A 16,979-nucleotide genomic window follows, 5' to 3' on the forward strand; every position below is an offset into this window, starting at 1 on the left:
TACACAGTTTCCAATTGTATAAGAATAAAATTTTAGTTGCATAAGTATTTCCATGAGCATGACTGGTACTGAAAGTGTTAAGGACGCGTTGTATTAGTTCGGCCAAGGAGTTCGTTCGTTTTTTAACGAAATGAAAAGCAATCTTTCCTAGACGAGGATTCTCATCAATGATTTTTCTCCATCCGTTGAGCAAATTCTAAGCGAAGTTTAACAACCCTTTCAGAATCGAAGTCCTTTTCCTTAGCAAATTTTGTACACATCGGAAACATGTTAAAAATTCCTAGTTCAGAAGTAACGTAAGTATTAGGTTGTCCCAATAAGTTTCTTTCGTGGCTTGCACACGCTTATTTTGTGTAGCAGTGTTTATATAAATAGACATCCTAATTTCTTAGATGTTAATGTCGTAACAGTAATGGAGCAAAATGAATCGTACGCAATTCAATAATGTAACATTAGACATAAAATATTGTGTATGTATTACCTATTAATGAAACGGAAGAAACTTTTGGGACAACCTAATATTTCCACTTAAAATAACGCTACATCGTCCTACAAATATAGTAATGAATTGAACCGTTCATTTTTTCCCCTCGACATTTTTCTCTAAATGTATTGGTAACGAAGTTACGGCTCGTTACACTTACTTGGCCCGTTCTGTACATCGTAACTCTAAGAATTTCGGGGATTCTGTTGATCTTCGCGCATCAGGTGTGCTCGCGATGACGTTCGTAGGTTTCAGCTATCCGCATGAATGAGACTTTAACGGGTGCTTTATCCTCCCTGCGATGCTAATTGAGTTAACGCCGTGAACGCCGTGTGCGGAATGAAATCTGCAACTTGAGGCTTTGCGAACGTTGCAACAGATTTCAGCGGGATCAAATAACGTTTTACGTTCGCGGAACCCCTTTTCTGCGGTTCGAAAGTTCCTCTTCTGGTCCGTGATATATGCACGAACCGCTGGCTTTCTTAACACGTGCACGTTTTGAATTAACAGTCGCTCGAATAGTAAGATTTTTAAATGCGGTTTCTTCCTCCGATTTCTTCCCTATTTTTAAAGGGGTCAGTTTTCAGGCATTTGTTCGTTAAAATTGTTTGGCGTCTTATTATGAACTCTATCCGTCAATCTAGTTCGTGTACATAATTTCGAAACACCCTGTGCAAATACTATCCGTTCCTAAATCTACGTTTCACCTTCGAGTTTATATTGTAAATTCAAACCTCATTTTGTAGTTAGATAGCACTTTTCTCGTTCGTTATCTCGGTTATAAATGTACGTCGTGAGTCTGCGATAAATGGACCGCAAATTTAGTTTTGTGTCCCATAACGATACATTCCTTTCTATCTCTGGTAAAAATTTACACGATGCGTTTCGTGAAGCGACGAACGTGATTTCAGAGAAAAATCGGGGAGGCTAATATTACAGGAACACATTTTAAAATTATATTATTCAAAAACTAATGAGTGTAATGCTATTATTAATTAATGACGTATTTTTGAAGTTGTATGTAAAAATTCGCGAAAGTAATAATATCTTCCTTTGAATTAATTTAATATTCATACTATGATATATTACATATCACTAGTAAGAAAAATTAAATTAATATTGAAGTTTGATCGGATTTCTACTGTATTAATAAAAAGGATTAATAACGACTTACTCCAGATCTTTATTTAAATTCAAGAATTTCTAGTGAAACATAAACCATTAATTATAGATTTATTTCAATCATTTGTAATACTTTACCAACCCACTTTTTAATTATTTTTAAAATCATTTTCTTTTTCGTTCTGAAAGTTTCATACCGAATAATATAATATATAAAAATCTTCGTTTCTCCTTTCTAACATAGAAATCACGCTTAAAGTAATGAGTCCATTTCGCGACACACCCCGTATAGACTTTGCCGAACAGTAACGACCGAGGCATTCGAACAAAACGTTGTATTTTTCTACCGCAAATCGCCGCAGCAAATGTTTGACTATGATAAGGAGCAAACGTGTCTCACGACGTTGCATATATCATAACGCCTAACATCGAGCGTTATAAAGCAGTCGAGATAACGAGACTCAAGGTGGTGTTACTCGATAAACGCCAGTCATCGTTTATCGTCTCAAAAGGTTGACCAATAATTTGTATCCATCTCGTGTCGCTGAACACGTTTTCCACGCTTTAATGAATTCACATATTCTAACCGTGGACAAAGCCGTGCACCGCACAAACGACTTTATTCGCGACCGAGTTCAGGTTCATACCCTTTTAAGCTTCCCGTTCACGCCCGTTACAGAGGTTTCGCGGCGCGGCAGAACCGGAGACAGGCGAATTCCTTGTCTAGATGGATATTTCGAATAATAAATAAAGTTTTACGAATAAAACAACTGTTCATCCATTACTTGCTGAATCGACTTCAAGGCACTATAGAGAGTTAAATTATTTTTCAAATTCTCTAACGACAAAATGTTACCCAATAACAACAAATACAATGTAATTATTATAATCAATATATAGATGTTAAAGATATAGTAGTCTATTAGTAAAGGAAGAGTTAGATTAAAATAACACAAACATCATACAAAATCGTGATCGATTGAGATCAGAATGATTTCACATACATAGGTTAATAATTCCAACTTCTTGACTTTGTTTGATAGGCAATCTTCAACATTTTTATTTATCTGCTTAGGTGCCTGAATATTTATTGCATAATAATTAAAAAATGACTCGATGAATTTCCATAAAATACTGTACACGTGTAAATTACTTATTGCAGTGATTTAGAAGTTCGTTGAAGTTTCATTAATAAATTCCGTAAGTGGAATCGAGATCGAGGGATTTAGTTATAAACTCAGATCGAGCGGGTAAATAATCATTTTCATCTTTGGAGGTCTCCCTCCGAGTAGATTATTTGCGTTATAAACAGAGTTTCCGTTTGTCCTCAAATTCTTGAGATAATTGTTCCGCATCAATGGCCTCATTTCGAAGATGAATCTCAATGAACGAGTATTGAAGGAATCCAGGGATCCAGAAACCTTGGAATACTTGGTGATCTATATCACTGATTCTTAACCGCTGTGCTGTGGCATACCATCATGCCGTAGGACCTATCACGCTCCATCATCCAACGATTTATTGAATTTTTTCTTGTTTAAGAAACTCTAGTTTAACGATATTAAACAACAGCGAATACTAACACGGTATTGAAAAATGACTGATCAAGGTTTCCTGCCTCTAAATTATCCTATGACTCCAAAATGATAAGAAGTATTCTTCCTAACTGTGCGATGGGCTCAACAAGCTTAAGAATCACTGAACTATACAGATTGCGATTTTAATAACAAGATAACGATCACCGAAAACAATTATAACGTAGCTTCGAAGTTGAATGCTTTTCCTCTCTAATCAAGCAACGAGCTCCAAAATCGCGATAACAGGAAAGACATTATCTGGAATATATGGAGTAGACGTACCACCTGTTTGCTCGAGCGTGCATTCAACAAGCGACTGCGTTTTACTTCTAATTTTAGGGATTCGTCCATGATCACGTGCGAAAAATTCAGTTTCAGTTACCGTCGAGAACCGATACAAAGAACAACATAACCCTCCTAATTATGGTTGCTTATTTTTTACCGCGAGTTTAATCGCAGGATTACTACCTGTATTATAATCTAACAATGTTCGATTACGTATTTGTCTACGTAAGTTTTGGAACTTGTCATTTAGAATAGATACAAAATAAAGTGTAGATTTGCAGGACTTCGTTTATAAGAAAAGAAAACGTTACAAGGGAGAAACGATTATAGTCTAAACAAATACACTAAGCCTTATTTGTAGGTCTTCTTTATCTATTACCTGATTAATGAATAGTGACAAGGTCATAGAAAATAAGATATTAAAGCATCTAAGAAGTCAGCGTAGGTAAAAATTGACAAATTAAAAAAATATAAATTAACCCTTAGAAGCCTTTTCCAAATTAAATTGAAAAATTATCAATGTATTTATTGTTTGAACAATTTTTACAGCTGACGTTTATTGTTTTTATCTTGTTTTCCAAAGAACATCATGCGATGGTACATACAGTCAAATATTAAAAACAAACCAATTGCAAGTGTAGAATTCGATTTAAAAGTTCGGTATCAAATTTTAAACTTAGGGCATTTAAGATACATAGTAGTTAGTTGAAGATACATAGTAGTTGAAGATACATAGTAGTTGAAGATACAGCCGTGATCCATTAGTAAACGAAGAGTTAGATTAAAGCCAAAACTCGTACAAAATTCAGATCGATTGAGATCAGTATGATTCTTACTTCTTGACTTTGTTCTCGATAGGCAATCTTCAACATTTTTATTTATCTGCTTGGGTGTCTGAATATTTATTGCGCCATAATTAAAAAGTAACTCAATAAATTTCCATAAAATACTGTACACATGTAAATATGTCTTCAAAAAGAATGAGTTACTTTATATTCAGTTTGTTATGATGTATAAATAAATTCGACCGCAAGTATCTCCTCATCGAGTGCGTCTATTAAAAAATTGGTAGAACAGCGAATCAATTTGTTATAATGTATAAGTAAATTCGACCGCAAGTATCTCCTCATAAAGTGCGTCTATTAAATAATTGGTAGAACAGTGAATCAATAAGCGTCGGGCATTTAAAATCGTTGAAAGTGCGACAAAGCCATCCGACCCTGACGGAGGGTAAACGATGAGCTGGAGCTGTCGCGGAAGAATAAGCATTGTTTAATCGAATGCCGCGTCTTCCATGTAATGGCACCAGCCGTGTAAGTGACTAATATGACTGAAACGACGACCGTGATCTCGAGTTAATATTGCTCGATTGTGTAACTATTGACCCAGAAATAATCTGCAGTTGGAAGACGAACAGGCTGCGCTCGAACTCGAAACTCACGAATTCGTTTTTCTTGATGATCGTGCGTTTATAAAATTGCAATGCGATGCAAAACAGAAGCCATCGTATACACGTACAATGCACGCGGATACAATTCTGCGACTGGTTTCTTTATCTTTTCAAAAATTCAATGGAATCAACGTTACGTAGATAAAAGTGAGAATACCAATTTTTAACATTTTCTGATAAGTTACTTCGGAGATAGGAAGCATAATCGAGGCCAATGGAGGAATACAAACGGTTTAACGCGTACAGAAGTTCGTTACTGATATTTCAAAAGTTTAGTTTCAAAAGTTTAGTCTCAGCTAAGTATGTGGAAGTCGTTATAGTAATTTTCAAGGTTTTTGGATTTTCAAGGTTATGAATCACTCTTTAGACATAAAATCAAACGGAAGCCAACACACGAATCGACTAAAATCAGTTGAAAAAATTACCAAATGTGCTTTAAGACATACCTAAAGTATTCTCAGCCGTAAACAAAAATCAAGTGAATTTTTCTCTCTAAAAAAAATTACGAAAAACACTTAATATGATATTTTCGTTTCAAAAGTTTAGTCTCAGCTAAGTATGTGGAAGTCGTCATAGTAATTTTCAAAGTTTATCAATGAATCACTCTTTAGACATAAAATCAAATGGAAGCCAACACATGAATCGAATAAAATGAGTGGAAAAAATTACCAAATGTATTTTAAGACGTAAACAAAAATTAAGTGAATTTTTCTCTGTAAAAAAAATCACGAAAAAACACTTAGTACTTGGCCTCCTAATATCGTTTCTCCCCTTAAAGAGTCGCGATACGCTGTACGAGTGGTTCAGCGTTTGCAGGTAGAAATTTACCTGGTAAGTGGAGCTCATTAAAAGGTACGGAGGAAGGTATTAAGAGGAAACGGGGTCACCGATTGCAGGTGGATATCGTTACGTTTCAGTGACGTTTATACATCGTGTACGAAGTTATTAATAATACATTGATCATGTACCATTCCAAAGGAGGGTTTTAAAATTATGGGCATAAATCATCGAGGCTTCTGGAATGGAACAGATAGGTCTCGATAAACGTATGCTTTAAAACTAATAAATTCGCACATGCATAAATAACAAAGGTTGCACAAATTGTTCACCAATTTACGATTACATGGAAATCGATCTACCTCTTTGCGATAATTCTGTTTGGACTTCTTTTCCATAGCCACGAGAATAAAATTACTCTGTAATTTACACGTTAGTTGTTTACTAGTCGAATTCTGAATATACTGAAAATTCTGAAGCGATATTTTGAAGTAGATGCAAACTAGAGAATATGCAAACTAGAGAACTGAATAACCAGGAAGTGGCTATGTCGCTCTTGTGTACGTGTTTATTGAAGCGTTCTTTTTTCTATTCATGAATTTACTTGTACTTGCATAACATTGTTGGAATACGTTCGGAGCTTAGCAACCCCGAGGTACCCGAGAAGAGATACTGCAAACGGTATTAAAACAATGCAGGAGTCATGTAAGACGATGATAAAAAGAATGGAAATAAGCTAATAATAAGTAAGTAGTGGAATAACGTTGTATAATAAGTTACGCATTTTAAATAAATAAATGAATGAATGAATACGTTCGCTGGAATAATTATAAGACGAATAACTTATAAGACATTCGGTCGATTTAACAGTCGCGCAGATCGGTTTTTATTCTTTCGATGTGAAATTTCATTCCACACTTCAAATTTTAATTCATATTTAATAAATTACCAATCGAACGCCATTTATCTACCTCGTTGCCCGAAACGTGTCATCGTTAGATAAGAATTTTTCCCGTCGCCGGTGTTAACGTATGATAACGAACGAAATAGGAAAAACACGTTCGATAATTCCACCGGCACGATATAATTGCGCGACGCTCGATAAAATCAGCGATCGGATAAGATGTTTGTCGCGGACAGGTCGTTACACAGGTGAGAAATGGGAGCGCGCGTTTTACCTTTACGCGTAACGTATCATCTGTTTCGCGACGAAACAAAAGCACTCTCCGCCCCGGTGAACGACGGAAGCTCGTTTAGAAAACAGCCGGCACGCATGATGCAGCATGCATTCATGATACATCGCGATTGGCCGACTGCCAACCGTATCCGAGCACTGTACGCTTTTACTCGACTTTATCGCATCCCTCAAACGTTCGGTATGATAATTCTGGCTCGATCATTTTTAACCTTTCACCGATCGAGTCTGGCGCCCAATTGGCTACGTAACACTTCGACGCGTTTGCGAAGCGCACTTTCGTTCGACGAGCCATTAGACTGGGGAGGATTTAATACTATTCGACACGCGATCGTCGGGACATTCCTCGACGAGATTTGCATGGAGGTATTTGCGGTAGAATAGGATGCGATTTTGTTTTATTATTCATGATTTCTGATGGTGGGTAAAGGTCAGTGATTAGTCGGAACCCTAGGCTTTGAATAAGTCTGAAGTTTCTCGACACGTTTGTACACGTTCTCGACACATCGTTTCTCCTTTGGAAAGCGTTCGATTTCAGATTTATTTAAAGTCTACGGTTTTGACAATTACTGGAAAAATAAGGAGATTTGAACACACGATCCTCGGATCCACGGTCGACCAATCCCGTACCCTACGATTCGTGTTGTCGTTTAACTCCTTATTCTTGGGTATGGGAGGCGCGGATACTGCACTGGCGAAGTTTGCTTTTTGTGATTCGGTAGGACCTTGATTATTGCAGGGAATTGAGGCTGAATCTTTTACACTAATCAAGGTTTTAGAGGTAAATTGAACAAGTAGTAGCTCTATGATGTTTTGGCTGAACCTTCTTCAATGTAAAACCTCTGCAATCCTACATCGAACTAGGCTCTGCAAGGAGCCATTGAAATCAGATAATTCAAACATTTCGTTTTCATTTGACACCTGAGACTTCGAGAATCGGTACGATAGATCGCGCGAATTCCTCGCCAATTGCTGAGACAACCGTTAAGATTCGTTGGATGGCGTAAATCTGCATCGAGCGCAGCTGTATCGTTGATAGATCGCAGAGTTGCTTAACTCGGAAAACGATGAGTTACGATAACAATACGAGAGCAATGAAAATAAATGACGAGAATTTAATCGTGCAGATATCGCATGACTATCGAGCGACGGACCGACTGCGGTGTTAACGTTTCTCCCATCGATCGCGCGTTACAATGAACTCTTTTCAGTGATCTCATGCCTCGGATATTGATCCTAACGAATCGCACGGATGATCGTACGCAGCGAGTCGCGGCCAGCGAAGAGTTAACGGCAGGCCGAAGCGCGACTATCGACAGGGAAACGACACTCGAGGGAATGCAATTTAATTACAGAGAGAAGTGGAATGTGAAAGGATCAACGACTTGATAATTCAACTATTTATGAGCACGTGTGAATTGAATAGTTGACAAGCGACGGACGTACGGTGAATAATCATTGGAAAATCTGCGACGATGTTTATGAAGGTGGCGCGATAGAAAAATGATTTATTTGAAAGAATTCTTATTTTACGTAACAAAGAATTGTGGAATGTCGATGTTTTTTTGGACGTTACAATAGACACGTGAAACTATTAAATGAACTGTCATATTTGAAAATGGAGTAAGCCCATTTTTTCGTGTATCGAGATATTTAAGGGTTTGTATTTGAATTAATTTAAAAATATTGGCAAACGGTAATCAATTCGTGCGATGTTTTTAACACTATACGACTTTTAAATTTCATTATAAAATAGCAATTATTGAAATTATTTAAAAAAATAAACGATCTGTTTAACTCCAAATGAACGTATACCACTTTCAAAAATACCATATTATAAAAAATAAAAACAAGAGGAAATTCAAGTCCGTACTTTTATAAACATTAGCTTCACCGAGATGGATCTTTTAATGTAAAAAAGTTTATTAAGAATTAATTTTACTTATATTAGAAAGATGATATATATAAAGAAGTGTAAAATGTAAATGTAAAAAGAATCAAATTTTAAATTTATTTCTCCTTTACAGTTAACACAGTGAAGTATTTATAATAATTGCAACAAGAAAGTTGTTTTATTATATATATATTTATATCAATTACAATTAATTAAAATAAATTAAAATAAATAAAAAAAATAAATTAAAATATAAATATATAAATTATTAAATAAACTATTGAATATCGAGTACTTTACGAGAATTATATGTTGAATTGCTATGAATGAGTGCAGACATCCCGTACGATAATAGTTTGACTGATGCATGAACGGCAACCATTAATTACGTTCGTTTATCTTTGAAAAAGTTACAGGTGTGTTGGTGTATCGGAATGAATGGTGGGTAGCATAACAGTGTATATTCTTCTGTACATAGAAGAAATCGATTATATCGAAGAAGTACTATATCCGTGAATGAGGCGAGTGTTCGATAGCCAAAATTCGAATCCCGGGCGTCTCCCCCCCCCCCCCAGTTTTTCAAAGTATGGCTAAGAAAAAAGTATCGAAAGCCTGTGGCTTATTTAAATGTAAGAAAACATATAATATTATAAATGTGAAGAGATATGTAACGGAAAAGAGGAGTGCAATATATACATGCCCGCACATGCACTTAAAAAATAAACAATGAACGATATTAGTTCCATGCGATTAGTTCTCAAAATTTATAGAGATATTGTACATAGAGCAGTGGAGATGTAGACCAGCCTCTAAGTGGAAATGTCCCAGCGTTAAAAAAAGACAACAAACCATGATACCATATCTATCTCTGTGCTTTTATTAATGTGAACGTAAATTATATATGTAATTATTAAAAGTATAAACGATAACCATTTATTATTAGCACAAAAAAGATATAAAAATGTGCCGATAGAGAGAGACAGGTAGGGTACCGCGGTTTTCTTTCTCTTTTTAGATATGGTACAGTTAAAGGTCTAGCTCTCCTACTCTATCCACATCTCTATGTCAAAATCGCGCTGTTTCTAATGGTTATAGCGCGAACATCGGTAGCAGCCGTGCACTTGAATAGTGAAATATTCATTGGGTGTTTCCGAGTTTCGTCATCAGACATTTATGCGTTCATCGACTCTGTATCGTGCTCATCAATAATCGCTAGTGTCGTGTCCTGAAGACTGCTGAAGCATCCCAATGGACTGCGGAGATGATCGTATGCAATGACTCACGGGATACGGGACATATCTGTTTGCCAAGATGAGTCAAAGCTGTACGGATATTCAGAGAACCGTAATTTGATTAAAGAAAAAACTGGAATCTAGAAGCGCGGACAATTTATTCGTTTAACTCTGGACAGTTGTAGATACAGTGTTCTCGCGTATAAAAATCCAATGGTTAAACGTTTCGTGTTGATTATTTTACACGATTGAGTGCAAGTTTAACTAAAGTTGAATATACTATTATCTCATCTCAATAAACGTTTCATATTAAAATAGTGAAAATTTATAAATATAACACATCTATAATGTTATATGAAAATTAACACACGACAACACTTGGCTAAATTCTCAGAATTTATATTTAGCGAGTCGGGAATTTATTACCCATTGTATGCTAAATAAAATAAATTAATAATAAATACTTAGAATTCTTGTTTGTCTGCAAATGTAATGTGAAATGTTCTATCGTTACACGGGTTAAAAATAATCCCACCCTCGGATCTGTTACGCGATGCAGCTGTGATAAAGATTGGAAATTTATGCTTCGCGTATTTGAACACTGAAAATTTACGTTTCGTTTAACATAGATTCGTTGGGAGAAAGGCGCTCGATAATCATTTGTATCGAACTATAGATAATCTCTAAACGGGAAACCACGTGCGTTTACGTGCGATTAAAACTCTGCGGGAGACATAACATTATGTAACCTGCTGCAACTTCGTCGAAGTCAAATATTAATCAACTTGCATTCAAGGTCCAATGTCGACCTCTACCTTAACATGTTGGTCGCTACCGAGAAATAGGAGACAAAACGCTTCATTAACATGTTGACTGCCACATGTTAACATGTTATTATGTTAAAATATTATCTACAGCAGACAATTTTTAATTTCTTCAAACCATTAAAATAACAATGGTATTTAAAAATTCATCCGTATCAATATTTACTCCAATTATGTATTTTTACTATTAGTCACATCGCCGGTCATCGGTGACCCCCACAGCGCTGTAGCCAAGTCGAGTGCCGGCCACCGGTGACCCCCACGGCAATCAACGTGTTAAGGAATTAAAAAGATTTATTTCAAAGGTAAGACGATAACGAAAATAAATTTGGAATGAACTTATCAAATTGACGAGGTTGAAAAATTAAATACTACTATAAATGCTAAATTATATAATTTTTAACAGTCTCGAGACAAAATTTTAGTTTCATCGAAATATTCACGAGCTTCAGTTTGGCGGCCAACGTGTTAATAAACCTTGCATGTACAGGTTGTCTAACGACAGGTATTGTTTATAATAACGCTTAAAATCGAGTCATTTCATTAGATGGTAAAGAGAAAATTGAATGCGGTAAAAGATATTCGGATTTTCACGTTTTGAAGGATATTTCTATTCGATTTATTCAAACGGCATTGCTATAAATATCTTTGATAGTTGGATACCTTTAAGAATTCGTATACCTACATTTACGTATATTTCTATATATCTTTGTTGGTATTTTATTAGGCAAAAGAGAATGAAACGAAATACAATGAATATTTTTATATCCTAAATCAGTGATTCCCAAAATGGGTGCCACCGCCCCCTGGTGGGTGCTGCAGGGATTCAGGCGGGCGCTGATGGCCAACGTGGGCTGTAATTCAAAAGTTCTTAATTGCACTTCCTTCGTCATATTTAGTGGAACGTGGATTCAGTGCGGTAACAAAATGTATTAACAAAAAAAAAAAATAAAAAAAAAACCAATTGCAAATAGTAAATCGCGGTGATTGAAGATTACTGTTGGCGAAAATAGAGCCGAGGATTACTAAATTGTTAGCAGTACACCAGGTTCATCCTTCTCATTAAGACGATTTCGAATCTTTTAACCTTTTTTTTTTGTATTACATTCCATTCCGAGTTCAATAAATAGTTTCATAATTTCAAAGTTCGATGTTTCTAATTTACACCTTCCTATACTATATTTTACGAAAAAGGTAGAAACATCGGTACATATATATTTCCTATTAATTACTATTGAAATTTTTAAAAAATTAATTTTGCTAGGGGCGCTAAGTAATATTTTTTTTTAGAAAGGAGGCGGTAGGACAAAAAAGTTGTGGAACCACTGTCCTAAATCTAAACGAAGATGAAGTACCTTGAGGACCACCAGGAGTCATGTCTTCGCATAGTAGTTGTTTCATCTGACGCTTCCACGGTGTTGTCACCAAAAAACCCGCGCGCGTTCACCGGTTCCCGAGCGATTCGTTCAACAACCGTGGTCCCATGGTCGTGAAAACATCCTTCCTACGAGAGATTACCGACACTCGAGCAAACGCTTTCACGTACACCCATTCACTGTCCGCGTAACAGATAAGAGACACGGTCTTTGTTCATTGATCGGGGATACCTACGAGAAGCCTCCATTCGGAGCGTCGCTCATCCGGCGCGGGTCGTAATCGTAACAGCGTACCGATCCCAGTGGGTCAAGGTTGCGAGAAATCCTTCGCAGCGATCGACCACCTTCGCTTAGGGGACTCCCGAGACGCGTGCTTCGAGTGTCCACGAAATACCGTCGACTTTCGAAACCGCCTGCCCTTCTTCCAGCGGTGATTCCAGTCTCGAGTCGACTTCCAGGCGTCGATCCTCGTCGACGCGAGCCGCCCACGTGGGATCGATGAAGGACGCTCGGAAAATACTCCGATCAATTCGGTAGTGCAACGACCCTTTGAGGAAAGTTTCCTTGGTCACACAGGTGATCTTGCGTTGATTTTCGTGGGCTAGTCTTGAACTGTTCGGGCGTTGATTCGAAGACGCGAATGGGGGTTGTTGGGTATTCTTCACTGGGCAATTGAGGAGTCGTTTTCGATCTAGAACAGCGTTCCCAAAACTGTCTTTTAGCTGTGATTGACGATCACTGATTGTTGGTTTTGTTTAGCTATAAGTTGTGGAGTAGGTTGATGATGTTTTTTAGGGGGATTTTGGAGTTTTCAGATTATGGAGTAATCAATGCGGCTACTGAAATTATTCGTTTAATTTTGTAGACTATTTATTGAAAGATGGTCTGTCAATGTGTTCTTTTTGAGTAACGAAACGTCGAACTAATCTGATCTCTGATCTCTATTTTCAAAAACAGTACAAAGACGACTTCAATATGATAAAATAATGGAAATATATGATGTATAATTTTGTAATGCGATGAGTAGCCTAGAGATAGAGTAATTTAAATGAAAGTATGTTTTACATATTATCGACGATATTTAAAGCGAGTCTACAAGCAAAGCCCGCCAAAACTTCAACCTCCTCTTCTATCCAACTATCAACGATCACATGCATCCCATACCGCTTTCAATACGAACCATTCCATTTAAACTTCAATTCGTTCTTTTGCATCTATCAAGATATGAATTTGCATAAACAATCTACCCATCACGTTACAAAATTATATTTTACATATTTTTATCATTTCATTATATTCATATTACCTTTATACTAGTAAAAAAAAAAAAAAGTAGAACGATTAAAATCTTTAACAACACAAGCGTATCCTACAAATACTAAAAATCGATTTACTGTATTCTCCCAACAATTATTTACGATTGTCCCCACACCGCGCTTGTTCATAATTGGAGCACAGTTTGGAAAACGACGTCTCAGAGGCACGCAACACCGTTCGTCGACGTTTCTCAACGAACGTTCGTCGTAGGAACCGCAGAAACGTTCGCTGGTTTGCAAGCAACCACTCGCGCCACGAATTTTTCGATTCCGCTTGGTCACTGGTAGGATTATTCGATCGCGTCGCAATCAGAGAGAGGCACACTTGTTTAGGAACGTACGATTACTTTCCTTGGGATAGACGAGTCACGATTTTTTTATCGGATGAAAGAAACGTGGTTCGCGTCGAGGAGCGCGGCCCTCGTGTCTCGCGAAAGGAGTGGAGCGTCTCAGCGCGTTCACCGATCAGAAAAGGCGTCCGGTCGAAAGCATACGCCATTCTCGACTGACGAACGAAACCGCGAGGTGGCATTTCCCTCCTCCATCGGTGCGCGCTCCCCACGGATAGAGGAAAAACGCCACGGGCGTGTATCGAGGTGGGGTGGCTACCGCGCGAACCGCCGACGGAAAACCGCGAATGATCGCACCGCACGCGACGTTTTTAATTCAAGGAAAAGATACGGGTGAACGAGCACGCGATAAGCGCTTTTATAATCCAGCCAGGACCGTCTTCAGCTAGTTGTACAATGAATTTATTTAAGGGGTTAGTCGCAGTCAGGAAGATGAAAAAGGACACTTTTGTGTGTGTGTGTATTTTTTAGGTATTAAATAATAATTTTCATTAATGAAATTTGAATATATTATAAAGTATGTCTTAAAACACTGTAAAAAAATTTTGTTTGTAAAAAAGGTTAATTCATTTCGTCGTAACAGGTGATGTCGTGGGTGGCCATTTTGTTTGCCGTGTGCAAGATTTCTCTAAACTGGTTTACCTGAAAACAAAAATAAAGGTCGATTTAGAAAATGTATCAGACTAACGGGTCCCTGATCAAAGGATTTTTTTATTTTCTTATGTACTTGTCTTTTTATTCTCTATTTACTTAATTTTATAGTGAAAATTGAACTTTAACTTTTCAAACGTACGCTATTTTGTTTTAAATTCATTTTGTCCAATATCCTTCGATCAGGGACCCGTTAGTCTAATAGATTTTCTAAATCTGACTTTATGTTTGTTTTCAGGTATACCAGTTTCGTGATAGTGTAATTATCTTTTACAGAAAAATTTCTTAGAATCGGTTCAGTAGCTTCAGAGATTTGCTCCTATATACAAACAAATTTTACCTCTTTGTAATATTAGTGTAGATGAATCATATGAGCCTATTACGATTCAAAATGGACCACACCATTTCATGAAGAACGATATCAAAATTTTGTAATTTCAACGCAGACCCTTATGGAACATACAGATTTTTCACGCGAATTTCATCAATTTAACACGTTCACGCCGGCGTGTATCATCCATTGCCCACACTATATGTGAACGTCAATGGAGGAACTTGTTGAAAATTTGATACCTTATAAAACCAGAAATAATAAACCATTTGAATGAAAGATAACAATTATTGACCAAGTTTCAATATTTTACAATGTTTCCCATTGTTTAACCCTGGTATCAGCCTAATTTCGAATACCTATTGATTACTCTGAAAGTCTCTAGAATTCACAATCTCTCGACAATCTTCCTTAGGAATTGCCGAACGAAGCAAATAAACAAAGTAACCACAACACTGTGCAATTATTCATTTCAATCTATCTGATCTCAGACGGAGTAATCACAATTCTAAAAATAAAGATACCGATGATTTAGCAAAAAAAAAAAAAAGCAATCGAGATGGTACTCTTTCAAATTACAATCTGCAGCGTTGTATTACGTTACGTGACTGTTTTCCTTTGGAGTTTCGAGCGCCTCTACCATCGAAATAACGAAGCAAGGAGAACGATGGTAGATAAATTAATTAACGTCGTCGATTAATCGTAGCTCGCGTAAAACGAAGAAACGGGACGAGTTCTGGAATGCGACCTTAATACCAGTGGAATATAAGTATTTTGATTGAGATCTCCATGGGACTCCAAAAGCGTAATCGTAAGCGTAATTACTTTCAGTCTAGCTCGGTAAGCGACCTAATGAGGATGTGCTTCCGCAAAGAACTTGTATTATTCGTGTACATAATGTACATTACGTTAAGTAGATAAGGTTACACAAATCTTCGTCCCATAATGTTGTACTTAACGCGTGCAAAATCTTAAAGTTACTACAAAAAAGAAGATCATTTTTAGACCATCCGGAGCACTAGGAAAATGAAATGAAATCTTGCCTTGCATTTGCCAATTTTTGAGAAAAAGAGAAGTATTATTCAGCTTTCGGAGCAATGAGCATTAGTGCATTAGTACTTAGGTATCTTTCTTTTTTCTGAAATCTTCTTTTATCTTCCTTATATAAACAACAGTACAAATAACAGTACAATAATATAAAAAACATACATAAGATATACATAATGTATGTTGAATAAATTCTACAGTTATGTATTTTCTTTCATTTTGCATAAGTGCACGTATCTCTTGGCTACGTTTACCATGTGTTTGTTATATTAGTCTATATCACAATTATTCGAATATATTTCGACGTAATTATTCGACGATATTTCTGTGAGAAGTGATATCAAGTGTTCCTATTATAAATAGAAAATAATTGGGATAGACATAGTTTCGAACGTTGGCGTTTAGAAGGAGCGATGCTTCGCAATACACGCGGGACCGTTCCGAAACAAGGATGTTAATGGCACTATTGACATTTTACAAATGCCACGTTACGACATTTACAAGTGCTTTTGTCCTAAATTGTTATAATATGGCCAGAGCTGACAGACCTTGAAGAATGCCTATCTTCATAAAAATATTGATAAAAAAATGTGCATATAGGAAACAGAACCTACGCGTGACGAAAACGATGAAATACCATTACACTTCATGTTTTGCAGTTATGTTTCGGTCCCTGCCACATTAACGATTAAATCACACGACGATCCGGAACTAGCGTCGTCGTGACCGATATTAAGTAATATTTATGAATAATACGAGCAGCGGTGTAACGAGCCCGCGGAGATCGCGTGACGAGGAACCTAATGAAAACTTCGACGAAACGTGCTATCGTTGACGTGGCCCTCACTCCTGACTTTACGTTCGAGCTTACGTCAGGCTTGGACACGCCAAGCCCAATAATACATCATCGTAAGACGACATCGTTCCATTTTGTTCGTCTGTCAGGGTAAAATTATTTCATTCAATCAGTGTACCGAAATATGCATGGGGGTGCCAGCGAGATGCTTCAAAACATTTCAAACAATTCCGTGAAGTCAGATTACATCGTATATAACAACGTTTCCCATT

At 36.8% G+C, this 16,979-nt stretch overlaps 1 protein-coding gene across 2 annotated transcripts in view; it reads right to left on the reverse strand.

The window, feature by feature from the left end:
• Positions 1-14,264, reverse strand: part of LOC128874882 (phospholipid-transporting ATPase ID) — a 63,376-nt gene extending 49,112 nt beyond the window's left edge. The window contains exons 1-3 of one of the 2 annotated variants that reach the window (XM_054120011.1): positions 13,523-14,264; positions 12,452-12,907; positions 12,196-12,344 (exon numbers count right to left, since the gene is read on the reverse strand). The gene's annotated coding sequence lies outside the window, so the exon portion shown is untranslated. The remainder of the gene's footprint in view (positions 1-12,195; positions 12,345-12,451; positions 12,908-13,522) is intronic. The other variant, XM_054120013.1, reaches the window with a different exon arrangement.
• Positions 14,265-16,979: the final 2,715 nt, after the last annotated feature.

Source organism: Hylaeus volcanicus, chromosome 4 (genome assembly GCF_026283585.1).
Source record: "Hylaeus volcanicus isolate JK05 chromosome 4, UHH_iyHylVolc1.0_haploid, whole genome shotgun sequence".
In the NCBI taxonomy this organism is placed as follows: domain Eukaryota; kingdom Metazoa; phylum Arthropoda; class Insecta; order Hymenoptera; family Colletidae; genus Hylaeus; species Hylaeus volcanicus.